A 27,460-nucleotide genomic window follows, 5' to 3' on the forward strand; every position below is an offset into this window, starting at 1 on the left:
TTTCTTATTCTTTGTTTCTTTCCTTTTCTCCTGGCTTAACATATTCATTGTTTAGATTTTGTCAAGCAGTTTATAGCAATTACCAGAAACTTTAGCAAAGAGAAAAAAAATTGTATGTACACACACATACACACATATACATATACATACACAGATATATTCAATTGTTAATATACTAATCCTCAGATTTTATATGCATTATATTTTTTACCTTTATCCAGTATAAATCTTTAAAGGAATTTTTAAAAACACTTAAATATCTGGTCTGATTTAAAGGTTCCTGGGAAATTGTGCATTTCTTTACCTATGACAAGGAACATTTTCCAACTATGCATTTGGAAAACAGGGATTTATCGTAGCCAAGAGCAAAGCAAGAATCTGTTTGTCCTTAGGAGTCATTTATCCTTCCCACCCCCTACTTGAGGATGTTGGTGGTTCTCATCATTGGTTTAGAGAAATTTTGTTTTGGTTAGATGGCTTCATATTCTGCTCCTGGCTTTGTGGTACATTACACTACGTGTGGGCCTGGGAGTCAGACGTGTCCTTATCCTCCCCGGCACAACTTTTTAATTAGCTCTGTGTCCTCAAGCAAGTTAGCTAACAGCTCTGTAACTAGGTTGCTAATCTATGAAACTTAGGCCAATCTTACTTACTTCACAGGGGATTTGTATTAAATGGGATAATATCAATGAAGGATGTAGCACATAATATGTACTCAATAAATGCTAGTTTCCTTCTGGCCTATTAATTTTAATTTATGTCTAGGACTTCCTCCTCCTATCCCTTCTCAACACTGTGGCACAGCATCATACTGTAGACATTATAACCAAGACTAGAGACATAGGAGCAAGGAGTTTTTAAAATTATTGATTATCTTATAGCTACCCTGGGAATGGGCTTATGAGGAAGGAGATCTAAGGAATGCACCAGGAATTTCTGCCTCCTGTAATTGTAATGTTTTCTAGTTAGCAAATGGGAGACTTCACCAAGCTACTGCCAAAATCCTATTCACATCAGTAAAGTGGAATGAAATATCTATCCAAGTGATGTACATTAAGCCTTTTAAAATAATAGAACATCTGTGTATTGCCCATTCATATACCAATTTCATGTCCTTCATTCCACAGTGGATGTTGCTCACTTTAACTCACTGTAGATTAGGCTCCTTGATTAGCACCTACTCCTTTTTAGGGAGAGGTGTGCGGTCAGAATCCAGATGTCATTGAAATGGCTGAATAGTTGCTGTACATGTTCTTTGTTAAGGAATAAGGAGGAAAAAAAAAAAAAACCCTCCCACTCTAAGATATCTAGAGCTGCATTTCAGCCTGGAGCTGATCATTTTAGCTGAATTGTAAACCCCATAAGAGTTAAGCTTTATAAGGGAAACAATGACACAACCTAAATGATTCTGGCAGCAATGTCACTGTTACACAGAGACCTTTCTCAGGTCCAAGTTCTCTTTGAACCTCTTCAGACTCCACTTTCTGTGTAACTACAAATTTAGTATGCAGCTTTCTGTCTTTTTTTGGCATTGAGAGTTTGGCCAGTATCATTAAACCACGTTAAGCCACTAGGATTTCTCTGGATCTCCTCCTGCTTTGCCACAATCAGTCTCAAAATAGTTGTGACTGTGGAATGGAGAGAAAGAAAAGGAAACAAAAAGGTGACCTGGTGTAGTGGAAAAATGAGTGGTCGGGTCTGGAGATTGTGAGACTTTGCTCTCTACCTTAGAGGAGATTCCTTGTAACACTAGGCCCCAGTCTCCTCTCCAGCAGTGCAGAGGTCTAGACAGCTGTATCACAGGCAAAGCCTCTAGCTATAGTTTAACCTCAGGTAGTCAGTATCTTGTTGCAGTTTAAAAAACCTTTCCAAAGTGTATACCAAAGATTATTGTATGGTACTAAATTCAAACTTGTTCTTCCTTTATGATTTCTGAGGATCTCAAAACACATGAACAGAAAAGAAATGATTTTTATGAGGAAGAGTAATAAATACAAGTTGGAGAAACAGATGAAAAGTGATAAAAGGGAAGAATTTGAAGTCAGATATGGGGATAAATGAGTGAGAATCAGAGTAGAAAAGACTCAATCCAAAGATCTAAAGAATAAGAGGAGGAAGAAGAGACTCAGATTAAAGATGGAAAATTAAGTATAAGATAGCTTTGAGGTGAACATTTTACATAATGTAAACAGTCCAAATCTTACTAAAAAATCTTTTGAAATCTCTCTTTATAGCATTTAAAATAAGATTCACTCTATGCAACTTTGACTTATTCTATGCTGTGGAGAAATGAACTGTGAGCTTTAGGTACTACTCCCAGATCTGTCTCAGAATATATACCCCTGAGAAAATTACCTTCTGAGCTTCAGAATCTTTGCATATAAAATGAGGGGGCCAGGCACATTCTTATCCACTTTTAAGAATCCATGAAATGAAACAGCACATGGTATGATCTTGTTGACCTACTGCCAGGATGCTTATTGAAGGAAGTTGCTGAATTAGATTAGATTATACTAATGATCAAAGTTAAAAAAAAAAAAAAAAGAAAAGTTTGGAAGCTTTTACTGATATGTGCATGCTTAGTCCCAGATGAGTTAACAAGACGGTAGCCCCACTTTATAAAAAGTACTGTGGCTACCATTGCCAAACACACTTTTAGTTAAATCTTCAACTGGAATTTTTGAGAGATTATACTTTCAATTCTTTCTCTTAAGGTCTTATTCTCCAATTAACTGAAAGATGGTATTTCTGACTCCTGTTTAACCAAGAAAATGGAAATCAGTACATTCTTGGTTGCCCTTCTATTAATTTAAATTTGCATAACCTAATCAAAACTCAACCTGCCTTGCCCTTCAACAAAATGCTGTATTCTCTCCCATTACTAAATGGCTATATTCTTCTCAGTATTTTTTAAAAGATGAATTATGTTGCTATCCCATGACTTTTCCTTTAGAATGTGTCCATGGAAATTAAAATGGACTTTTCTGTGCCCAAGTCTGAAATGAAAAATAGTCCAAAGGGATGGTGGAAATGAACACAAAACTTTGCTGATATTACCAGTATTATAATTTTGTTAAGCTTTTTTTCTAATAAAATGGAACTAAAGTGAACTGATCCCCAAATAGCTGTTTGACACTTTATCTACATCATTCTTTTGTGTCTACAGCCGAAGCACAGCCTAAGATTTCCTGTAAGTCATTGGAATATATTTTCTGAGGCTTTTCTAGTATACTTTTCCTACAGAGATGTTTCTCCCATAATCATTTTACTGTTTCAACAAATGTTGATGAGCATAGAGAATGTGCCAAGCACTGTGCTCGGTGCTAGGTATAAACTGTGTGCACATGGCCATCCATCATTAAAGCATCCTTGAAAATGGATGGAGTAGGCATCTGTTTATTATTTTGTAAGCTAAAATGGATGAAAAGAGAAGATCACTGGATGATCAGAAATGAAACACCAAACTCTTGTTCTTTCCTTTAGATGAGCTCCTGTGATTTTTTTTCTAGTCACCATTTACAAATGCAGATTCAAGAAGGGTACAAGCTCCCTGCCTTGCTCTCTAGCTGGCTGCTAATAAGGAGAACTTCTATTTCTCTTTCTCACTTTAGTGATTGTCCTCAGCCATAGGAGGACACTCAGGTACAGGACGGTCCTGTGCTTAGCAAGAGAATCAACTTCACCCGTACTTTCTGGCCTCAGCTTTGGGAACTCATTGTATGGCATGGGAAGCACCAGGCAACCTCAGAGCACTGGAGATGTCTGTAGTCATCCAGATCAAAAGTTAAATTTTAAGTGCTCTCCATAAGCACAATATAAGAAATTATTTAAATTTCCTTTACAAGCATGTTCATCAGTTTAGAATCTTTTCTCATTGCCCATTTCTCTGTCATTGTCCTATATTGGGCTGTTCTGTTTAGCAAAATAATGTGTGGCATGTCTTCTTCCAAAGTAAAATAGTGATCTATTCAAAGATTTCTAAACGCGTTCTTCATGCATTTTTAAAGAAGATGGGTAAAATTGAATATATTTCTCTTTGCCCTGATGATATCCCTGTGTGTCTTTCAAATAATATTTGCTACTAGGTAAACTAGTTGGACCATATCATTGGCTATCACAGATACAGATTCCCAAAGGCATCAAGAGAATGACAAATAGGTGCATGTGGAGAAGTCTGACAGTTTAGTGGAATTGCTTTCAAGTAATTTGACACATTAGTACTTTCAGACACTCACCTGCCAGTAATCCTCATTAGAAATAAGATTGGAATATTGGGGTCACTAGCTCAAATCCGTTTTTCTGAGACCTGAACAATAACGGAAAGTCAGAGCTACAGGGAATAAGAATGAAACTATTCCAGGCATTAGAATTGTTTCTCTAAATGAGCTCTTTCTCTCTCCCCTCTGTTCGGTTCTCCTCTTTTCTCTCCCTGTTTTTCTCTTTCTCTTTTTTCCTCCCTCCCCTCCTGCTCCTTTCTTTTTAGTGTTCTGAATTCATTAGATGGCATAGTGTAAATCAATAGTAAACGCTAACCGCCTACTCTGTACTCAGTTACGCAACATCACATAACCGGTACACAGAGACAAAAAGGGAAAAAGCACACACAGCCTTTACATTCAAAAGCTCTTGCATAATTTTACTTTTCCACAGCCAAAAAGAAAAAAAAGGAAATAACAGATGGGGAAAACTTACACTTTTTTTTCCCTTTTCTCAGACTGTTGAGAAGGGAGTTAGCTAACATTCACGACCATTTCTAGTTGCCCTGGGCTGCAGCAAAACATCCCATAATTGTCAGTGTCTTAACTGGCTTTAAAACAAGATTTTGTGACCCTCCATGATGTGGTAAATTTTCCAGGTAATATAAGACTAAAATTATTCTGAGGTGTTTAATGCTTTTTTACTTATTTTGTGAAAAATCAACAACATTTAAAGTATGAAATGAATTTTAAAATAGAAAGGATAAGGAAGACAGCTGCGTGTGTGTGTATGTGTGTGTTTTCATTTGAAATGTATCCTGATGTAATATTTATGTAAAAAGCTGGTTATATAAACCGTGTCTTTCTCTTGCTTTTTACTTTGGGAGCTGTATAAAGCTCTACTGTTTTTTTCTCATGACAAAGTACATTCAAACCCCAAAGTCTTAAGGAAAGAGAAAACATCTAGATGCTACAGCAGAGACACTTAATTCAAACTCCCTATAGAATTCACCCTTTGAACAACAGTTTCATTTACTAACCTGTAGTCTCTGGAATTCTCATTTAAAACTTTCTCTCACACTATTCCCTGGAACACCTTTGGATTCATTGTACTGCCTTCAAGTCTCAAACATATTATAAAAGTATTTTTTTTCCTCTTTCTCTTTTTGTAGCTCTTCACTTCTTTCCCACACCCACTACTTTTTCATTGGAGTAACTCCCTTCCCAGATGGGAACACAGTGAGATTTGTCTAAGGTTTATCAGTCTTCCTTCCCTGTTATGATATTTTGTTTCACTTAACTGACTGATGTCCTCTGGGGACCGGGCATTTTTCTGATGAGGGAGGTTGGAGGGCTTTGGGGGTTTGTCTGTTCTTCCCTTTTAGTTTCTGCCTATCAAATGGTTTTTAAATGGATACAAAATTCTAGAGAGCACAGCATTAGGCATTGTGAGGTTTCTGCTACAGGAAAGTGAGATCACCTGTGTGAGAGGTAGTGTGGTGGTAGGTCTGAGTGTTCTTAATACAATAAGGAAAGGTAAAAGTAGGCGGGAGAGAGGATGGATCTGAGTAGGAACTACTGAGGTTCATCTCTGTGTATTTGGGATCAGTATCATTCCTTTAGGTCACACTTTACTTCTGGATGGTAAGGCCATATGAAATTGGTTCATTTAATTTTACTAAAGGTAGGAGGTGAGTTTTTCCTTACTTTTTATAAAAGATTCAGGCTATTTCCTAGTTTGTTTAACTTTCTCTTATGTGTTAGCTATTGAATTTGGGATTCCTTTTGTATGGAAAGGTCTGGTGCATAAAGATAAAAATCAAAGCCAGGAGAGTTTTGTCTGGTTTTTCAGGTTTCATTGCCTGAATATGTGGCTCTGTGTTGTAACAACTGAATGATCAAGATCACTGGGGTTGTCATATCTCTGTATGTATGATGACATGGGGACATCTTTTGTTGTCTTAATATGAATAATGACTAAGCTAGCATACATTATTAAAGTATTTTGTAAATATGTCTCCTTTCAGCTTTTTTTTTTCCTTGAAAGAATCTATAGCTCAGATAGATATGTTTGTGGAATATAATGAAAATTGGTCACAATATTCTAGCCTTTAAGCAGGATATTCACACATATATTCATACATATATTTTTTCTGTGTCCCTCTTCATATTTTTTTAACTTTTTTATTGGCATATAGTTGATTTACAATGTTGTGTTAGTTTCAGGTGTACAGCAAAGTGATTCAGTTATACATATATGTATCTATTCTTTTTAATATTCTTTTCCCTTCTAGGTCATTAAAAAATATTGAGTATAGTTCCCTGTGCTATACAGTAGGTCCTTGTTGGTTATCTGTTTTATATACAGTAGTGTGTACATGTTAATCCCAAACTCCTAATGTATCCTTCCCCCCTTTTCCCCTTTGGTAACCATAAGTTTGATTTCTCCTTTTTTTTTTTCTAATACATTTATTTATTTTATTTATTTATTTTTGGCTGCGTCAGGTCTTCGTTGCTGTGGGCAAGATTTCTCTAGTTGCGGCGAGCGGGGGCTACTCTTCGTTGCGGTGCATGGGCTTCTCATTGCGGTGGCTTCTCGTTGCGGAGCACGGGCTAGGCGCACGGGCTTCAGTAGTTGTGGCGCGCGGGCTCAGTAGTTGTGGCTCACAGGCTCTAGAGCGCAGGCTCAGTAGCTGTGGCGCACGGGCTTAGTTGCTCCGCAGCAGGTGGGATCTTCCCGGACCAGGGCTCGAACCCGTGTCCCCTGAATTGGCAGGCGGATTATTAACCGCTCTGCTACCAGGGAAGCCCCATAAGTTTGTTTTCTATGTCTGTGGGTCTATTTCTATTTTGTATATAAACTCATCTGTATCATTTTTTTTTTAGATTCTACATATAAGCGATATTGTATATTTGTCTTTCTCAGTTTGGCTTACTTTACTTGGTAAGATAATCTCTAGGTCCATCCGTGTTGCTGCAAAAGGCATTATTTCATTCTTTGTATGGCTGAGTAATATTCCATTGTATAAATATACCATATCTTCTTTATCCATTCATCGACCGACGTTTAGGTTGCTTCCATGTCTTGGCTATTGTAAATAGTGCTGCAATGAACATTGGGGTGCATGTATCTTTTTGAATTATGGTTTTCTCAGTTATAGCTGAGTGTGGGTTCCAATAGGCAGTTTTGTATGTGTGTACCTGATTATCAAAATGAATTCTGCACCATGTAAAATGTTTCTTTATAATGTAATTGTAACATGATTAATCATCTGTAGCCAAGCACTTAATTTTGGTGTGTAGTTCTGTATACAGGGAATCATTTAGAATACCCCGCTTTTCAAATGGGTTTGCTTGGATTTAAAAGAAAACTTAGACCTCTGTAGAGGAGCATTTTCTTGATTGTCAAAAATAGTTGGAGCCATCTGGTTATCAAAGAAGTAGAGGAAAACATCTTTGAGTAAAACATCTTTGGACTTTTTTTCCTGCCTCAGTTTATCAGAATATCTTCCAATTCCATTTCGGTGAGTTTTTTTGCACTCTCTGAACCATACTCAGGGCAGAATTGACCTTTCAATGCCCAATGAATGCCAGCCGATTCTATTCAGCCCTCTTTTTCGGTTGTAACCATGTCACAGAGAACATATAGCCTACTTCTAGTTTTTCTTCTGCAATATGGGATCCAGGCTTAGGAAGGGCTAGCAGGCCTAAACTTTCTATTCCCAGGGTGTTCAAGAATCTAGGGGAAGATTTAGACATTTTCTAATTTTTCAGAAGTACTTCACAACTCTTTTAACCTGGCTTCTCATTTCTATTGGCACAATAGATATTTTTAAATGTTGCAAGAACCTCAGTCACTGACTTAACCTTTTCAAGGAGAATCACTCTAGTTGTGCCTGGCACATGGTATCTGCTTCATGAATATGTTTTGGGGAGCTGCGGTGGCTGTTCTCTCTTAGTACTTATGCAGGTAAGCAGTAAGCAATGTGAGCAATAAAGGGGTAAGGTGAAACCAGATGCAGCACTCCAAGCTTCAGCAAGGGACGACCACCCCATTTTATAAGAAAACCCTTATTATCCTGTCTCTGTCTTTATAAAAATAACAAATTGCAGAAGGAAATTTTATATCTTTCCTAGAGGTCCTTTGTAATGGTCAGCGCTGCACAGACCATTGGATCATTTAAAAAACATAATTTTGAGCAAGGTACTTTGGTAATCCTGGTTAAGTTTCATATGCAAATGTGTTAGGGATATAACGATTCTGGGTCTCAAATATACTCCTCTTACACTCTGCCACAGGGTCCTTTGAATCTTGGCTTTTCTCATTTTCTCTAGGCAATTATTTTTTAGACTTCTTTTATTTACACAGGTCCTAGGATGATGACAACAGACAAATTTTATATAGAATTCTTCTTTTATATATTGTTTCATTACTTTTAGCTACAGTAATTCCTGATCTTGCTAAATCAATTTTGGCTTAAGTTATTATGCTGGCTATTTTCAAGGCCTCATTCTGGTGGTGATATTGGGGGTGGGAGGTGATCTCTGGTAAAACCACCTATGGCGTCTCCATTATTAAAAGCAGTGAAAAGACATGTGTGTGGAATTATTGGTAGACTGCTGCTTGTTAGGGAAGCAGTTTTTAAAATGCAGATTATATAATATTTGGGGATTTTGTTGCTCCACAGTAGAAGCTTTTTAAATGTTAATTTGGAGTTTGTTTTGTTGTTCTGTGACTTAGCATAAAAGGTTTTGGTTTTGAAAGGTTTCAGTTCACTCATTCCAGTTGTCTTACAGGACTTGGAATATAATGCTATACATTTATTTATACTTATGAAAGAGAATAAGGCCAGTAACTCACAACTCATGAAACCAGGGGTAAATAATCCATAGCTTGTTCTACCACTATTGCCACAATATTTATATCCAGAACACAAGTAACAAACAACCCCAAACAAGGAGAAACCAGTTTGTTTTTATTTACAAAATGTTTAATCAAAAGTACAGTAAAGTTCAAATGGAGCTGCAAATCCTGGTGGTTCACAATGGTTTGATTTATTTTTTTAAACAGACCACAGATAATTAACCATAAAACATAACTTTCTCAACACAAATTACAGTGAATTACAGAAATAGGCAGCAAGTCATTCACAACTGGTTGCAACTGGTTAGAGCCTTAAAGTGAAGCACACAGACAGCTACAAAAGCACTTTCTCAGGGCACAGTTGTATTTTCATTCCCAAAGGGGAGCATCCTTTACTTTTTATATAGTATCAGTGTGTCAGTGGCCTGAGTGAAAAGTAAATGGGGTTATTTTCTATGATTGTCATAGATTTATTAAATACCTAGCAGCAACAGTGTTCTTTTCATTTCAGAATGTTTCACCATCACTAACTGGATTTTCCTCGTGACATTGCCGTCTGGTAAGCAACTTTCATCATCTCTAAATGGCGGTCCAAAATACTGAGGTACAAAGAAGTCAAGTATATTTCTCCCAACCTCAGAAAGACTTAAACGTAAAGCTGTGGTGAGTCCACCACCTCAAGTACTAAATTTGAACAGAACGTATTTTGACATTGGTGAAGGGTACCTATTTCATATCCTATTTGTTCATTTGAAATACCATCGTTTAGAATGATAAGAAACATGATCTTGAGAACCTGTTGTCACAGAGTTCAACAAATGGTTTACAGTGATTTTGCTACACTGGGGTGGAAGTATTCAGAGGACACCTGAGTGGACAGAGAAGGTGATTTGGTGAAGTTGGGCACTGATGTTTCCATGTGGAACACTGGGTGTTTTGGCATTATGCAAACGAAACCCTCCAAACATATTCTGTGATGCTTTGAACTACATGTTATTATTCGATGATATGCTACACATTTGAGGTGCATTTACTTCATGTGGATCAGTCCTAAAATCAGACATGACTGCTCTCGTGGGTATGCACAAACGAAGGGGACGTGGACAACCCTCACCACTACCACCAACGTTACCAATTAAGTAAGAGGACCAACACCAGGGCTTCAGGCTAGCCTAGGTTTGAAACTTTGAGGTCTATGTGTCTTTTAGTGAGAATTGGTAAAGTTTCAAAATTCAAAGTTTCTAGAATTCTTGAGAGTTCAGTGGCTGGGAGGAGAGTGCAGGTCAAGACTGAGGGTGTATTGGTAGAACATCATCAAGTCAGACAGAGCTTGAAAGAGTTGAGTTTACTAGAGATTGGCCTGCATAGAAATGCACTGGCAGATATACCAGAGAGGGGAGGAGTAAAGGGGTGACTTACCTGGCATCTGAATGTATTCTCCCATGCTCTAGCCAGGCCTGTTTAGCCATGAGCATCATATTCATCTGGACTTTTAGCAGCTACACTCTTGACTTCACTTTATATGAATTTGCATAAAATGAGGAAAGTAATCTCTTGGGGTAATAAAGATAGCTTTCTAGCAGAGACTTTCCATATCCATTACACATAATCCACAGTTGTCTACTGTATTTTTGTTTCTAATTCTGTTGTACATCTATCTGTCTCTCTGAATGTACCCATCCTGCCAGTGAAGGGCACAAGCCTTTAGATTGTAACTCCCTCCTCCCACTCCCAAGCTTTACTTGTTATACTGCCCCAAAAGAAAGAGTGAGAATGTCAAGAACTCAAGGGACAGGCTCATTTGGTAACTTTTATTTGTCATTCCCTGCATTCATTGCGAAATGATCTCATAACAAAATGGCCTGAATTTCACACTCTTTCTGGCTTGCAAAGAAGCCAGTTCCTCCCCTATTTCTATCCAACACACAGAAAACTCTTTATGTTTCTACGATCAGATAAAATCTGTATTGACATTTCTTTTCCTGTGGGTGTATTTCACTTCTAGGTATGAAGATTTAAACTATCAGGGCAATGTTGTGTGTTTGTAGTTTCTCTGTTTTAGTAAATAAAAAGCTCCTTGGGAAAGGAGAGCACATCTTATCCACTAATGAATAAATATTTATTTTCATTTAAAAATGATACATGCTTATTAAAAATAATTTGGAAAAACACATTGGAGTAAAATGAAGAAAAATTAAAGTAATTATTTCTGTAATTTAAATCCAACCATTAATAACCATTTGATATATTTCTTTACACTCATTTTCCCCTGAGGATATATTTTTTAAAACATGCTGTAATCATACTTTCCATATAATTTTATGTCCTGCTTTCAAATTTTAACCTCAGAATTCTACATGTAATTACATAGTCTTTATAAACATCATTTTAAATAAATATATACTATTTCTGAAGAGGACTAGCTTACTTAACCTAAATGTCCAACAAGAGTATTTGTTTTAACTTTTTGTTTCCATAATCTTACATATAAAAAGTAAATGAATCAGTCAATAAATAATGAGTAAATGAATGAAAGTTCAAATCAGTATAAATTTAAAAAATTTTTATTATGAAAAATTTAAAATACATGAATGTAGGCAGATGACTACAATGAACCCCCATGTACCCATAACCCAGCTTGCACAGTGATTAACTCATGGTCTATTGTTTTCCCGTGCTACCACCATGTTATTTTGAAGCAAACCCCAGTCATTATAGCATTTTAGTCCATCAATATTTCAGGCAAAAAAAAAAAAAAAAAAAAAGAACTTTTTACATTTTAATGTTAAAAACATTCAGATGAATAGTTCTAATCATTGTGTAGAGGAGTAGTTTTCTTCTGAGTGTACTGTCATCACATTTTCTAAAATGTAACAATTGATCATAAAATCTCATCAGTGTGTTTCATAACATTCTTAGGCGCATCTGTAAGCCAAAGGACAATTTGGTTGACTAGAGAGACATTTTACAGATTTGGCTAGGTTTCTTGGATGAATTTTTTTTTTTGGTATTTTTTTTTTTTACTTGACTCAAACTTAGGATAATAATTTGCATGCCAGATCGATGCAGCATTAATGATACTCATTATTGGATATATGCTGTGTTATATACAATTCCATATTTGAGGTGAAAGGAAAACATAGCCCTCTAACTACTCAGAAGTCCAGCATGGCTGCAGCCAACCCATCCTAGATAAATATGGTGAAAATACTTAAACCAAATGTAACACTGGATTTAAATGTGTATAGTTTTTTAAGATTTATTGGCAGAAACGGAAGGTTTCTTCCTAAGGAGGTACTTAGGAAGTCTGAAAAGGGAGGAATTATCCATTAATAGTCTGAATAATTTTTCAGAAAAGCACTATGTTTGGGGAAGTGGGCGTGGAGGGAGATGGTGCCTTGCAGAACAAAGGGCACTCACTGCCTGTGTGCCTGTGTGTGTTAACTCCAGTTTATCCTGAGAATATTTAAAGAACCTTCTGTGGGTCAGTTTCCCATGGCTAGACCACCTCCTTTATACCCAGAGCCACAAGGAGGAATGCTTCATGCAAGTACGTTGTCTGCAGAAGACCAGTAGTGAAGGTTTTATCCTTCCTGGCTGTCTTTGACCTGCAGGTCAGTGACTGTTCCAACAGGTGTGTTCCACTCATCAGAGATTCAGGATGTGAGTAACTGCGTAACATCCTGCATCAGTATAAACTGGATTTATGTGTTACTCACGTCTATTTAATCTTAAGAGCACATTTTCCATTGGCCTCGAAAGTGAGTAGCTAGAATATTGATGTGCCTAACCCTTGGGGAAGGAAGAAAAAAGAGCTTCCCCACTGCACTAAATCTCTAGAAAAAATATGAGGGTTAACAGTATGGACACATACAAAATATTTTCAAACAAAGTTGGTGGAGGAAAGCACATGGAAAAGAAAGAAAGAAAAGAAATAACATAAGCAATAAACTATCCCAAGCAAACAGAAAGCATCTGTAAGAATTGCCAGACTGGATGGTGTAAACAGTACAAACTATTTTTTTCTTTCCATCTCATTTCTTTTTCCCCTCAGTCTTCTGATCACTTCTGTTTCTCTTTATCCTGGCCTGGCATTACCATCGTTAAAATGTCCTCAAAAGGTCAGGAATGTATCTGACAGCTTGGCGTTGAAGCAGGCATTCCAAAAAAAGATAGGTAGGAGCTAGCTACTATACTATTTTAAAGCTGCAAGGATATTTTACCATAACCCATAATACCCATATTTTAAAACAGTTAACCTTTTCATCATTATTTTAAGATTGATGCTGACAACACAACAACTGAAATAAAGGTGTAAGTCTTCACTTTTTCCTGCATCATCTTCTTACATGTGGTGTTGGATTATGTAGCTCATGTAATATAAACCTAGAATATAAAGTGACTTTTATAGAGAAGAGTAAGTTTACCAATAGTTCTTTCGAGCTAAAGTATTATTCATTATGCCCAAGTGAACCTTAAATATCTCATCACGACAACAGCTATTATTATGATTATTATTATTACTACTACTACTATGATTAACGATAGTGTTCACTTCTTGGTGTATGTGTGTGGCATTTTCTTATGCTTGGCCTTTGGGTCTGGTGTTTGTTCCATTGTTACATTTGCTATAAAACAACACTTCTTGGAATAAAGTAGTATTCCATATCCTCTACTTCCTTCCCTCTAGTTTAGTTCATAATCATGGTTGGATGATTCTGCTTAGATAGAGCAGGAAATCCTTTGAAAATCCCCCATCAAGCCAGGACTTTCATTTTAGACTTAAATACAGATAGTTACAAAAGAAAAAAAAACGTTTTGTTCATGTCATCAGACCTATGTTTCAAGAAGCTGGCGTATTTTCTGGATAAACTTTATTAGACACGTAACACACCATCATGCACAATTAACATAAGGATGGGAATTATGGCATTCTTTTACTGAGATAACTTTGGCGATTCTGCTTTACCTGGAGTGGTGAGATAAGGATGAAAACTCCACTCAAGGCAAAGATATTCAAGGAGATGATTTTGCAGCCAGCTCAGTCCTTTCACATTGGAAATGCTGAGAAGTCTCCATTTTTTCACCCTTCACTAGCGATTACTCAAAGCCTGTGATATAAAGAACTTCCTTTGGAGATGGTCTGCTTTTGGGGGGACTGATGCATTAGCAAACCGTGCTGGGCTCCATAGAAAATTGGTTTTATTTGTTCTATCCTACTCTATAAAATATTCTTAAGGTGCCGTTGATGTATACTTCTTTTTTTAATAATTTTTTTTAATCAGTCATCAATTTTATACACATCAGTGTATGATGTATACTTTTTTATCAAAAGCAATTTGCTTTCTAAGTTTCTGATGGCCATTCTGTGAATCAACCTAATGTATTTGTGGTGTGGGGATCTGTAACCTCTGAATGCTAAGTTTAAAGACCTTTATAATTACTTATTTAAAGACATTTTAGCCCTTAACTCTTTCTCTCTCTCTTTGTCCACAAACAAGTTGATTGGCTAATCATATCTGTATTTTTATTTTTGTTGCTGCACACATTGCACATAAAACAGGAAAGAGGAAAGGCTATTTGTAAGAGGTAATTACAATGACAAAATTGTACTTTCTTTAACTGTTCTCATTTTCTAATGTTTGATTACATCAAGACCTACACTCTAAGAATTGTGTTTCAGTTTTGCTAGGAAAATGACAAAGGAGAAAGGTAAATCCAGTTCTATAAAGTGATGTCAGGCACAACTTTGGCACAGCTACAAATATCAATAGTTCATTCAAACTCTATTCCTCCACTCTGGTAGGACTTTGATTTCCAGCCATCCTTTGATAAGGATGCAGAGCAAAGAAGAAACAGACTGCTTTTGAGACTTGGAGGTCTAATCTTCTATGAGGACATGATAGGTCTAGTAGATTCTTAGGAGCCTGAGTTATTTCTGGGATGGCTTATCCAGCCCTTTGTAGAATCAGAACTCACACCATTTTCTGCAAATTAAATAAAAAACCCATAGGTTAAGTGAATCTTTAAGATTCTTTCCAGATCACCCTTTCAACAAACTTTTGTTGATGCTCGCTATGTGACAGGTACATGTGAACGCATTTCCTTTTTTTTTTTTTTCTTTACCTTCTTACTCCTTATACTTTATTTATTTATTTTTCACGTAAGCAAGGAGAAAGCTCCTTACAGTTTGTAAGGGCCCTGTGCATATTTGTATCTAGCCAAAGATTCAGTCTTTTCCAGGAACTCGGGTTGTCAACCAGTGATCTTGCCTTTGTCTTTCCTCGTAGTTCTGCCTGTGGCGCCTGTCACTAGCAGTCAAATAAGGACAATTTTACCATTCTCTCCTGCTGCTCTAATTTTTTTTAGTGCCGGTACATGAATTTGTTATTCTTTGTAATTCCCTTTGAAGTTGGAAATCCAAGGGGAATCTAAAACTGACCAGATGTTTCTGCTGCTGGAGAGGGAAGAGAGTAAGGATTAAGTTTAACGAAAACTTGGTCTCTAGGAAAAAAAAAAATTATTTCAGCTGGAAATCATCATTAAGTGCACTCATTTGCTACATATCTATTAATTTGCATTTACTAGTTCTTTATAGACAATATCACCTATCAATTTTCTCTGGGGGAAACATAAATTTTGTGAACAAATAGGTTCATGTTGTGGTTTGCTCAGGCCTATTTCCTTTTTAGAGTTTTAGTTCTGTTGCCCTACATATTCCCCTCACCTGCTTTATGCTGTTACAGTGAGTGTTTTCTGTTATTGTTGTCATTGTCGTCCTTGTTGTTGTTGAAGGATCACTATCATGTCCCATCAGGCTGGGAGGCCAATTCTGCAAACTTTTCGAAGAGGGTGAGGTCAATGCAGCCTGTGGTTAGGGAGGGAAGGAAAGGAGATCTGCCAAAGTGCTTAGCCTTTATGGAGAACTTCATCCTCTTTAGAGATCTGTAGATCAAAACAAGAATAAGAGTGATGAAGACCTTCAGAGTAAAAAAAGAAAGGCTTGTGGTCTTTTAAGGATTCAGATAATATTGCAAACAGTGTGAATAAACAGGTTAGGAGATGGAAAATGATAGTTAGGTATATGAAAACACAAAAGAGAAAAAGAAAAGCTGTCATCTGTGAGAGGACATTCATGGGGCCTCTCAGACTAGATGCCCAAAGCTTCAGGCCCTGGTGTAAGAGGAAATATGATTAAAAAATAAATTTGAAGAAGAGTCTTAGAAACCAATCAGGATGTTTTAGTGGTGTGCTTAGTACTTCACAAAAGTGGTGGATTGCAGAGATGGACTTTTTATTTGCTCGCTTCTTGCACAGCATCTGTCAGACTATCCCCTTGCATTGCTCTCTGGATTTCCCAGGTTTCTCTAGGTTTCCGGGAGGACAGAGAAATCTGTGAATAACTACTTTGCACCCTTTTACCTTGCTCAGTGGATTAAACATTTGGAAGCATTCCCCACACCTCACAAAGGATGAGTACTCACAACTCAGTTTCTATTGCCCTCCCCTGTCTTGTTTTTAAATAGAAACTCTGCGTCCTCAGTAATTATATTAAGCTACTTAAGCAGCACATATCAATTTCATATACCATTTTAAGCATTTTTTCAGCGTTTTGAAAGGGAAAGTAGGGGAAGAGACAGAGAGAAATCACTTAGCAGCTGATTCACTTATTTTAAGCAGCTTTCCCCATTTGAAAATATAAAAAATTCAGGTCCTGGAACATTGGGTGATTTGAATGTTCTATAAGGATTTGAAAAAAGATTTTTTTGAATCATATGTTCTACATTCAGGGACCCAGATTTTCAGTTTAGTCCTTTAAAAAAAAAAACAGGTTAAAATAAGGGGGTTTCAATCTAAAGTTTCTCTTCTTTTTCATTTATCATTATTATTAGTAGTAGTAGTAGTAGTCAAAGCAGATGGTATGAAAAGCATTTATGCTGGTCTCACTGATGAGAGAGCTTGACCTAATAGTCCACGACTTGGAACTTGGTGTTTCAATAAAGAAAACACTGTTTGAGGTATTTTCCGTTCAAATCAGCATCAAAAGTGTTTAATTAACACCATCAGAAATGAATGGGCTAAATGCAGGACAAGGTTCCTACATACCCCACTACTGGGAACAAGACAGCCAGAGGGACCCACTGAGCAGTTTGTATTTTGTGCTGTGTTTTTATTTACTCACTGAGCAGAGTCCCAGCTGCATGTTACCAGCAGAGTGAAACCTATGAGGGCCCCTCCACCCCAGCACTTTCACTTTGCTCACTGATGTTGTCCACAGTTCCTTGTGATTGTAATTGGTTAGAAAGTTTGAAATTGGCAAGTCCTTGTCAGTGCAGAAGAGTTTTGAAATCGCGAGGCTTGATACAGCCATCAGGCCTGCAGAAGCCTCATGGCTTGCTGGGTGGGTTAAGAACCTCAGAGCCCCGAGCACTCATCCTCAGGCTTGGCCCCAATCACCATGAAGCCGCTTTCAGGATGCACAGACTGTGGACTGACTACTGGGCATGGGGAAAATAAGAGCAAATGGAATAAAGAGTGAAGAAGAGGATCAAGGAGAAGGGAGGAAAGAAAAGGGGAAGAAAAAGCATAAAATGAAAAAGAAGTGGATATAAGATGGGAAGAGCTTTGTAAATATTGACATTTGGTTTCTGGGCAACTGGAATTTGATGTCTCAGAATGGAACTCACCGACAGAGCCTAAATGGTCCCTGGGGCTCTTTTTTTTCTCCCAGAACTTTTTTAAAGACTTGCCCACTTGTGGTCAAAGGGACGCTACATATGTTCATATAAGAGTCCGTAATGTACCGGTCCACCACATTTTCTAGGGATTAGGAATACAGTCATATCCTTTATACATTATAATAGAAGAATGAAGGGCCTATAAATTCTTCTCCTGTAACCATAAAATATCTATTGTTTAACCTTATGATCTGGGCCCCCAAACCAAAATTCTCCAGAAAGCTCCTATGCTGCTTGCTAAATTGCAAAATAAACTCACCTTCAGCCTTATAGCAACACAGGAACTGCTTGGGCAGAGTTAACGAAAGTAGATATTGTCAGCAATGATGAAATGTTTATAGAAGCTTAAAGGTCTTAATAACTTTCTATAAATCTTCTCATTTTTGTTGAAAACCTTCAAGCTTAATACATTTAGATGCAACCCGTCACCTCTCCTTACTTCTCCTCTACTTTAATACAAAACAACAACAACAAAAAAATGCAAACCAACTACAACAGCACAGATAACATTGCCATGAATTCAGAATGTCAGGAAATTTTCAGTAGGTCCAGTCATGACAAAATGATGCAAAAATGCATCACCATTTTTGGAAAAGCTCCCTAAAGCACTTCAAAGATTTCTCTCCTGAAACACAGGGAGATCGACATATATCAACTCCTAGAGGGTAATTGGTGAATGAGTGTCAGGATTTTCATAAGAACTGCTAAGAGTCTGATCTTGACATCATAGCCAGAGAATCAGGTAAGCCGATTAGCAAATCATCATTTTTCTGTTTCTAAGCTGGGCAGTGTCAGGATTTACTATCCCAAAGTTTGACTTCTTGCAGGAGTCAGAGACACTTTACGTGGAATATAATTTAATAAAAAGATGTCAGTCTAACCTTTCCCCAGACCATCCTTTAGATCAGATTGTGCTAGATCAGGTTGCTCAGTGTCTATGCTCCACCCCCAGACGTCTTTATAGTCTGCTTTAGCCGGTATGTGGGACAGATCCCTCAGCTCACCTGTAATTTCAACCACACTGAAGCAGTTCAGTGTTAGCCCAGACTCGGCCTCTGTGGTGGTCTTCCATGTTCTGGCCCAGGGCCTTTTCCAGTGCTGGGAGAGCTCAATAAATCTACACTGGATTGGGGAACTAGAATGGCAGCTTAATTCCCTGTGGGGGCAACTCTCAACCAAAGGAGGAACAGAGCTGGAAAAGAAATGTTCCAGCCTCCATTTCCTTCAGATGGACACCTCTGGAGGCATTATATATGTATCTCAGAGATCCTGTGGAACTGCACTGCTGTTGGCCTCTTTGACATATCCTTATTATTGCCAGTCCTCCTCCGTGACTCACTCTCATCACTCCTTCACTACTGCCTTCTGAGGTCACCTTCCCAATTACTATCTGCACCAAGTCCTTGTCTCAGGCTCTTCTTTGGATGGAACCCAAAATGAGTCAGGTAGTCAGAAGACTTTTTGTTTGTTTTAATCAGTCTGTTCACAGCATCTGCTTCTCTGCTGTCTACTACCCACAGTGAGCTATTGCCCATTCATAGCCCCATTCCCAAAGCTAGATAGAAGCCCAGTTGCTCACGTCAATAGACTGTAACATTTGGAGGGAGAAACATTGTTTATTCATCTGTGGTCTCCTATATCTAGCACTGCCCTGACACATAGTAGGTACTCAATTAATGTTTGTCGGATGAGATACATAATCTGCACAGTGATTTTTATTTCCAGTAATAAGAAATACTGGTGTGTTTCAATCATGTGAGATGCGTTACAACAAATTTGTTGCTATTAATAAATTTCTGAAGTATATGATTTATTCTTTTTAAAATCAAAACAAACATAAGACTGTCCCTATAATAAAGTTATACACCTGTGGTTTCTAATATGCTTTATTAAGTGGGAGAAAAATGGGTTATGTTTTAGTTTGTACTCTAGAAATTGCAAATAACCCTAGGTAAATCCATGAGAATGTGTTAGAATCTAAATATCATCTTTCCTGTATCAAGGTGGGGAAAATAAAGTTGAGTACTTCAGAGTCATACTGTAGGAATAGTGGCAGATACTGAAGTATCTGATCAAATTCAACAGGCTTTTGAATGACTCTTGTTTTGGGGTATTTATTGCTGTGATTATGTGAGTCTAGTCTGAAATGAGACATGGTGATGTCCTGTTGATAGCTGTTTTCTAGATAGAAATGTAAGATCCTCTGTATCTATAATTGGCACCAGGGAAGAGTCTACGTTCTGTAAGAGAGATTAATGAAGCTCCAGAACACAAATAACAATGAGATAGAGGGTTCAAAACTCTCTTCCTGCATCTCAGTGTCCAAGACATGAAATTTTAAAGTTATGTCCAGGGTGCGGTGACCAAGATGATCACCCTAACACCACAAGCCTCTTTCTTTTTAACCAATGTCCCACTCTGGACTGAAGAAGAAGGACACTTCAGGAAAAGGGATCTTAATTTCCCACGTAGTTTATTTTGGCCCCATGTGAGTACAAAAGGACCTGATGTTGCATGTTAGCTGTACTCCTCTGAGAAAACAAAAGATTTTCTTCCCCACTTTTAGGAAATTTCTTCAACTTTTATTCTAGGAAGATTAAACTATTGATGATTACTGAATCTGTCCAAAAAAAAAAAAAAAAAAGTATCTGTTTCAGGAAGAAATGGTGATTTCCATTTACTTTCTCAACATTCTTGCTGACACCCGGAGAACTGTAAAATTATAAATATTTAGAAACATTCTCTTCAAGAAAAGTCAACTATCTGATCTGCTCTTTTCCAAAGTGGACTTATTTGGAATTTGTACTATGCCCTGCAGCAGTTTTCTAAATATCCTCATCTTTTTTCCAGTGATTATTGATCAACCTCCTAGGAAACCCCTTTCTACACTAATGTTGTTTTCCAGAAAAATATCAGCTCAATTGTGAAAGATCCAAAAGGAGGCTCTGAGACAGTGATTATAATGGCTGATGCTATTTGTGTTCTGAAGAGTTTGTGGTTTTGTACAGTGTGTAGTTTGCCAAACTTTGTAGAATGGTTATTGATCCCCTCAGGGAGGCCTAGTGGCAACTGGAGCTCCAGGGGTTAGTCATATCTAGTCCAGCAGAGCCTCCTCTAAGGCTCCAAATCCCTCCCAGTTTATCCCAGCAAGCAAGCAAGACAAATATTACCCCTTTCTATGTGTGCCATGACATGAAAAAGTTTGGGAAGTGCTAGTGTTATGGACTGAATGTTTGTGTCCCCCCAAAATTCATATGTAGAAGCCCTAATTTCCAATGTGGTAGCAATAGCCCCATGCTTGGAACTTTATTCAAGCCATCACATTAAATACCCTTACAGACTAATAAGGCAGTATAGCATGATAGTTAAATTCTGTGGGCTATAGACAAGGAAGTCTATACAACACTTACCAGCTTTGTGACTTTGTGGGGAAGTTTATTATCTTCTCTTTGGCTTAGTTTCCATACTGCACAGTTATAACAGTAATAATAATAATATTACTTACCTCCAAAAAAATTGCTGTAAGGATTAAATGAGTGAATATATCCAGAATTTTCAGAACAGTAGTAAGTACTCAATAAATATTACCTATTAACTTCTATCTTTTGATGCCTACATTAAGATCCCACTCTTCCGTGAACACTTCTATTAAAATATATATCCACATTGATTTCAACTTCTTTGGTTTAGAAGTAGATCCTAAGAAGAAATAATGTAATATAAGTGGAAAAGTCTAAGGCCTCTATGCTTTTTAATTCTGGCTCTCCAGCCTCCTAATATTGTGGCCTCTGGGAATTTGGTTAAGATTCTCATACTCAGTTATGTTTTTATTTAAAATGTGTAAACATTAGCCATCTTAGTGTTTTTATCAGGATTTAAATGAGATAATATGTTTGGAGTCTACAGTCTTGCCTGGACAATAAACAGTCTTGTAAATGTTAGTCTTTTCTCGCTTGTGGTGCTATAAAATTGTTTTGTTTGTTTTAACATCTATATGTATCTATTAGTATCTCTGGGCAGGTAATTCATATATTTCTGCCAGTGCCACAGGCACTCACACATTAGTCTGAGACAGTCAATAAATATCTGTAGGCTGTTCGGAGGCAGTGATATTAAATGGTGAGCTGGTACAATTCTCAGTTTATCACAAATTTTCCTGCCTCTTAACATGGTATATACTCTTCAGATGTCCCATTGTTTGATTCAATAGTAGTAATTATAATGGATTTTTTTCTTAGCCTGTTGATTTATAAAAGATTTTCATTTAAATGAACAAAAAATTTTTTATAAAGCAGTCTTTAGTTTCTACTAAATATGAACATATAGAATTGTTGAATGAATGAAAAAGTGAGTAAAAGATTGAATGAATGACTCTATCTCATTCACCAGTCAGTTACTGAGCATTGGTTATGGCAGTGCAGCGTTTGGACATCATTACTTGGCCAAGTATACAATACACTTTGCTTCTTTTCCTTTTTTGTTTGTAAAACTTGGATGAAAGATTCAAGACCAATACTCTCAGGCTGTTTACCAAATAGATTCTAGAGGGAGGGAGACTTAGAAACAAATAGCTTCAATATAAAGCAGAATGAAAAGGTGCTATTGTAGAAGGACATACTAGGTGCTGAAGGAAACCAGAAAGAGTGGTTGATCTAAGATGATTGAGAGGGAAAACTTTGGAAAGTAGATGTTGGAGAATGAGTGAGGTTTTCACCTGATAGAAAAAAGAATAAGGCAATCTAAGTTGATGGAACATCAGGAGAACTGGGGTGGGAAGCCATGATAGAATCTAGTGTTTTCAGAAACAGTGACGAGACTAGTGTGGCAAGACTTCAGGGCATTAGGAATTTAGTGGGAGACAAGGCTGTTCAATTTTCAGGAGCAGATCGTGGATGTCTCAGAATGGAGTTCTATTGGTTAATTAATGGGAATCATTAAAGGTGACTTTTTAAAAAAAATAAAGAATAGTGATATCCAATCTATGTTTTCCAGAAACCATATAGTACTTAATTCATACGGGGCTCTGTTGGTGATAAACTGTGGATTAGTTAGAGAATCACACAGTTCCACCCAAAATATCATATCTTTGTGTGGTGGACATTTTAGCCAGGGAAAATGGTACTATACGAAAATGAATGCAACACCAAAGTTATCTTTCTAAAACAAAACTTCAATCCTATCATTCCTCACCTTGAAAATGTTTCCTCATTACATATAAAATAAAATCTAAACTTTGTTGTATGTCATTACAAAGCCCTTTATAATCCATCAACCATTTGGTTTCTTATCTGTGAGAAGATTATTATACCTATCCTGCAGCGTTGGTGTGAAGTGCTTCATATAAAGCCCTAGTACATTCCCTCGATATGTGATAGGCCGTCAGCTCATGGAAGCTATGATTATAATCACTTTATTAGCTCATCTCTGTTCTCTCTCACCAGCAGCATCTATATGCCCCCTACTATTTTTCAGATCAATTTGATTGCTCTTTGTATTTTTATTGTCCATCATAATGCCTAGCACATAGCAGATACACAATAAATGTACCTTTAATGAATTAATGAATTAAACTAACTTCCTAAGGTCATTCTTATGTGTATGCACTCTAGATAAGTATAAAATGTTCTTCTTTGGCATTGCATTTTAAATAATTCTGCATAATTGAGCCATTTAATGACAGAATTTCAGGAGGCTTTTATTATAAACTCAGTACAGCTTAAAGTCATACATAAGAAATCATGATTCTGCAGAGTAAACCTGAACACTACTGACTTTAGAATTATCCACCTAAACCCTTAAATAGATGTTTTGTTTTTTTTTAGTTCACAGACAAAATGAAATACCTTAAGTGTGGAGGTGAAGGAAATGTTGACAAAATCTGCTAGCTGATTGGAGAGTTTGTTAATAGCAATGGTTATGGTCTCCCATTGCCCTTAAAGTTTTTCTCCCCTTAAGATAGTAGGCTTGGTTTTGTGTGAGTTCTGTGGGTGCATTTTTCAACTCTTTTTTAAAAAAGAACAGAAACACAGTTTTCAGAGTGATGCTGATATTAGTTGATGATGCCAAGGCACCAATGAAGAGTGTATTTTTAAAACTGAATATGTTCTTATTTCTTGTTTGTTGATTTTAAAGGTAATCTAAACATGTGAAGAAAAAAATCAAATTTTGCCAATTTGAAAAGAACAAAAACAGCTAAAACCTTCTTTTAAAATTTCGAAGCTATTATGAGACTATTACAGAAAAAAGATTGTACATGAAAGAATTTTTTTTTTAAATCAGGTTGCTTTGCCTTTCTTTAGTCACTTCAAAAGTCTTTGTCAGATATGAAAAAGAAATATTCTCAAAATGAAGAGTAAATATAATTAAAATGGTTCCTTGCCTTGACATATAAGCTTCTTATCGGCAAAAATCTTTATAAATTTAATACCATGAAACTTGGGTTTAAAAGAAGGAATAAGAAAGAGTGGGCAGGGAGGGAAAGGGAGAGAGGAAGAAGTTTGATTTTTTATGAGTTGACATAGAAATGATGGTAAGTGAAATTATATTAAATCCTTAATTGCTTTTGATGAGAAAATTTTAGATCCGTAGTATTTTCTTTTTATTGCCGGTATTTGGCATGTACCTAGCACACAGTAATCTCTTTTTAATAGTTAACTAATGAATGAATGATATTGGCTAGGCCACATTAGTTTGCTTTGAGCACAGTTTTCTGGTAACAGAAATAATTAAGAATATAGTCGATTCATCATCAGGACCAAATATTTATTGAATACCTACCTTACATTCATTCTTTAGCAGGTAGTATAGGGCTGTGGTTAGAGGTTCACATTCTTGAACACTTAGCTGTGTGACCTCTGTGAGCCTCAGTTTCCTCCTGTGTAAAGTGGAGATTTTGAAAGTGCCTAGTTCAGAGGATTGGGGAGAATTGCATGAGATAATGCCATAATGCACTTGGCAGAGTTCCTGACAGATAGTAAGTGCTCACTAAATTTTGGATACTGGTATAAATATTATATTACTTATAATATTATAAATAAATATATTACCCCATAGAATTGTTATGAAGAGTTAATGAGTTAATACATGTTATTACAGTGGTACCTAGGACATCTAAGATTTCAACAACATATATTAAACAATTGGAAAGCCCAACACAAAACAATGAGGATTCATATTGACAGTTTCTCTGAAAAGAAATACAATCTAATTGGGGAAAGGGGTCATATATATTAAGAGATAAAAATCAGTAATAATGAAGTTAACATTTATTAAGCATTGACCCTCCGTTGAACTCTAATGTGCTTTATCGCATTTAACCTTCACAACAACTACGTGACATTGGTATTATTATTACTGTTTTACACAGGAGGAAACTGAAGCACAGATATTGGTAGAGTTAAGCACTGCTGGTATCTTGGGTAAATCTCTTATATGTGACTCCAGATCCTGAGCTTTTAACCACAGGTGCCAACAAGTGTGTAAGTGTTCAGGAGGGAAGTAAACACTGATCACTGGCCACTTCGGGAAGAGCTTCAGGGGGAGTAAGGAGCACTGGGCCCTATGGTGTCAAGCATTCATTATGTGGCAGAGTCTGGCTCCCTCCATTTGAATCCTGGCTCCTCTGCTTACTGGCTATGTGATCTTGCATAAAATTTTAATCTCTCTGTGCCTGTATTTTCTCATCCATAAAATGGGGGTAATAATAGTATTACCTGGCAGAGTTGTTGTGAGGATTTAATGAGTCAATTCCTGTGATTACAGTGGTGCCTAGGACATCTAGGAGTTTGATAAATGTTGATGTTAATATCGTTACTGTTACTGTTGCTGCTGCTGTTGTTATTAGTGACTGCAGTACTTTGAAATTTTTTCCTTCTTAATGAGCTAGCATTTAAAATTTAAAGAGAAGCTAATATTTCAAAGGTGTAGATCACAAGGAGACTTAAAGCATGGTTTTTCTACTTTTGCCCAAGAACTATTCTTCAGCCAAACATGATAGGGAAAGAAAACACATTATGTCAGAGGATTCCATTGTATATTTAGGTGAAAGAAATTCAGTAAGAGAGTATATTTGCTAGCCTTATGTGTTTTTTTTCTTTGCTTTGTGCCTATTGATTGATATTTCTCAGTTAGCCTTCTTAAGAAAACAGTAATATCAAGTAAAAAATTATTGTCATTTTTACTTCTTCTGGACAAAGATTATTTTTAAAAATATGAACACAGAGGCTTTAAAACAGAATCTTGAGAATGTTAGGCCACAGTTCACACTGTCATGTTTAGTCCATTTCATTAAAGGAATAGTGATGTGCTTAGTGGCTAAGTGTGTAGAAATCCAAAAAAAAAAAAAAAAAAAAGTACAGTAACCTTACTCGTGAGAAGAATATGATAATATTCATTGACAGGGGAACTACAAGGAGCAATTATCCCAAGCTGTGTCTTTCAGACAGTGCTGTCAGCTTTTCCACTTTGATGAGTGCAGCTGAGCTTGTGATGCAAGGGCAAGAAACTCCAATGTGACTAGAAGACCGGGACATTGGCCACCAGATTAGCTATACCAAAGGAAAAAGTATATGTAAAGAAAAGATGGATTTTTAAAACGTTTGTAATAGAAATGATTGCTGGCAGCACTTGACTGGATTTGCTTTCTGCTGGTGACCCCAGCAGAAGCATTTTATCAGATACCCATTTGCTTCTGCCCTTTTTAGAGGCCCTTTAAAGCAAGAAGGCTATACTAGAACACCGATATTTTTGATGTGTGTGTGTATGTGTGTGCATGTGTGTTTACGTATGGATGTGTTTAAACACACATCACATTTGGAATGTTTTGTAATGTTGGGGATTAGGTATCACATGACTTTTTATAAATCAGAAGGCATATCTAATATTTATTATTTCAGGCAAAGAAAATTCATTGCAAGGTCTGATTTTTTTATTTTTGTCTGTCTTTCTTTCTTCCTCCTTTAGACAGAGTAAAGCTTAATTTTAGTATTTATAAGATAATTTGAAGTTATACTGATTAACTTTATTTTCTGGTATTCATTCACCTTAGTCTACACCTGTTTTTACACACTCAGTATTGGATTTTTTTAAAAGTGTAAATCTTTGAGGCTAGGAATTACTAATTAAAAATAGAACAAGGTACCACATGCTCAATTCCTCTCCTTGCTTTGTTTCTTTCCATTTCCCTTTCAGTACTCAACTACAAACTTTGTCGCATGGAAGTACCTCTTTACATACACATCGAAACTACTGTGTGTGTGAGCTATAAAACAACTTAAAACTTGTCCAAGGCCCCAAAGCCTGTTCTTCACAAAAGAACCTTTCTTGCCCGATTTAGAAAGTGTTTTGAACGATGCATAACTAAGTAGAGTAACTAAACAATTGCTTTTGAGCATCTGAAGCTTGCCCATTAAGATTTCTATAGCCTTTTCTTTTGCTTCTTGTGGTTTAAGAAGTGATTCACGTTCAGTATATGAAAGTTCTGGGTTCAGCCCCTTGAGCTTTTTAGTGGAAGGGTCTGCACAAAGCGAATCAAATAAATAAAACAAATAATGTAAGAACTGAGGGCAGTTGAAACTCATGCAAGTTTATGCATCAAAATATTTTATTCCTGGGAAGAGAAGTTATCTCCTATATATTTTAGTTTTCTAAAATCCCTAGTTTTC

At 36.7% G+C, this 27,460-nt stretch overlaps 1 protein-coding gene across 3 annotated transcripts in view; it reads left to right on the forward strand.

Moving 5' to 3' along the window:
- The window catches only part of ZBTB20 (zinc finger and BTB domain containing 20), a 785,132-nt gene that overhangs the window by 425,493 nt on the left and 332,179 nt on the right, over positions 1–27,460 (forward strand). For all 3 annotated transcript variants that reach the window (XM_036849631.1, XM_036849632.1, XM_036849633.1), the window contains one exon: positions 9,572–9,619. The gene's annotated coding sequence lies outside the window, so the exon portion shown is untranslated. The remainder of the gene's footprint in view (positions 1–9,571; positions 9,620–27,460) is intronic.

The sequence above is a fragment of the Balaenoptera musculus genome, chromosome 4, assembly GCF_009873245.2.
Source record: "Balaenoptera musculus isolate JJ_BM4_2016_0621 chromosome 4, mBalMus1.pri.v3, whole genome shotgun sequence".
Taxonomy (NCBI): Eukaryota; Metazoa; Chordata; class Mammalia; order Artiodactyla; family Balaenopteridae; genus Balaenoptera; species Balaenoptera musculus.